The following is a 1,993-nucleotide window of genomic DNA, read 5'->3' on the forward strand; positions in this document are numbered from 1 at the left end:
TCAGTACGTTTTAAATATTTTTAAATAATTATGAGTGCGACTGTATCAGAAATTAATTGTGGGCCCGGTGGTAAGAATTTTTTTTTTTGGACCTGCGCCTAAGAATTTTTTGGAGCCGAGGATGTCTCGGGAATGCTATGGTTATGGTGTGAGATGGTTTTGGGGTTCCATTCTCCTTTTTGCTATCATGCTTTTTTGTGGTGGCGGCGGACATTTTCAGAAGTGTTTTGTGGATTCTAGGGTTTGCAAGAGTGTAGGGCTTTGGGCTCGGTCTGTGGGATCTGGTAGGGTTAGACCGTTAGAGTGAACTTGTCCAAATTTTCCAACCCAAATTTTCCTTTTATTTTCTTTTCAGAAATTGATTATATCAAATACATAAATTGCATCACCAACATAAACACACATAGTTTGAAATTACATGCCTATCACGAACGATAACCATAACCGACTAATAATGCCAAGAAAAAGAAATAACAACTCCCACGCCGGGGAATAGATATTAATACCATTGCATTGGGCCGCTTCGTCCCTATTCTGGAAATGCCTCGATGATACAAGGACATGCTGGAGTTTGAATGATATTATAACGAGGAAAACCTGCATTATTGAATAACATCTTCCATTCGATTTCAGTTCTTTCTTTTCCGCCTGAAGTATGTGCCAACATCACCATATCTAATATCAATCCTGTTTTATCAAATAAGCCATTTCCTTCTGGCCGCAGCACAAATTCAACTATTACAACTTTTCCGTTTTTCTTGTTTGTTATTGCCTTGTAACAGTTTTTCAAGATTTTTGTGCAGTCTTCGTCAGTCCAGTCGTGCAAAAGCGACTGCAAACATAAATATACCACCTCTTAAATAATCGACATTGTTAGTGTTTTCAGTCATATCTCAAGTGTATGCAATGACAATTGAACATTTTTGCATGGTCTTACCTTCATGATGACAGCATCAGCTTCTGGAATACTAACGAACATACCTCCACCAGCATGCTTCACCCCTGGGATATCAGGGCATGTAGCCACTACATGTGGTAGATCAAAATTGATACCTTGTATGTGTGGATTAGCCCCAACTATCTCAACTAGCAACGTCCCGGTCCCACCGCCGACGTCAACAACCGATCTTATTCCGGTAAATCCATCATTGTATTCAGTCAACATCTCGTTGATTATCAGGATAGTCATAGATTGCATCGCGCCATTCAGTTTTTTATTGAAATCAGTATCAGCTAAAGCAAGTCCCAAATCCCGCATCCATGAGCACTTTCAAAAGGAAAACCATTTTCTTGAACACACTTTCCCAAATATTGCCATGGCTTTTGTGTTGCCGGACTAGTTTCAAATAAAACCAAAGGTGACAGATTAAACTTAGAATCTTTGAGTAGCCATCTCGACGACCGAGTTAAATCATAGACAAGTTGATTGTTTTCTTGGTGAACTTGAGAAGTAAATAATCCCTTATGAACCAATAATCTCATTACACGTGTAAGATAATCGGCGTTTAGAGATGATGATGTGTTTGTTTTTAAACTGTCGATGATCTCAGACATTGTGACCGGACGACCATGAGAGTTTATAATATCAGGGATACCAAGTTCAACTGCACATTTCAATGCCATTGAATCTACAAATGCAAACATGTGCTCCCATATTTCAGCTTGCCCTTTCAATCTTTCTTCTTCGGTATCCATCACTCACAGTGAAGTGTGTTTATGTTTGATGAAGGAATTAAAGAGAAATGGATGCCTTTATATAAATTAAGGAGTGAGCGGTATATGACTATATGTTAGGCCCTCGCCGTTCACTGTTTGATTGGACTTACTTCCTCGTACATGCATACGTAATGGTTTGATTAGACTTACTTCCGACTTCGTCGTGCATTTTTGTGTAATGCATATTCATCTGGGATGCGTTAAAATTATCGAGTCATGGCAGCTACGTAGTTACTAATAATAATGGCAATGCGTGCGCGAATATTAAAGAATAATA

The 1,993-nt window shown here is 38.8% G+C and overlaps 1 pseudogene; it reads right to left on the reverse strand.

Annotated features, from left to right (window-relative positions):
• Positions 1–450: 450 nt before the first annotated feature.
• LOC113308292 lies at positions 451–1,703 on the reverse strand (annotated as a pseudogene).
• Between the last annotated feature and the right edge of the window lie 290 nt (positions 1,704–1,993).

This window comes from Papaver somniferum, chromosome 9 (genome assembly GCF_003573695.1).
Source record: "Papaver somniferum cultivar HN1 chromosome 9, ASM357369v1, whole genome shotgun sequence".
NCBI classification, from domain to species: domain Eukaryota; kingdom Viridiplantae; phylum Streptophyta; class Magnoliopsida; order Ranunculales; family Papaveraceae; genus Papaver; species Papaver somniferum.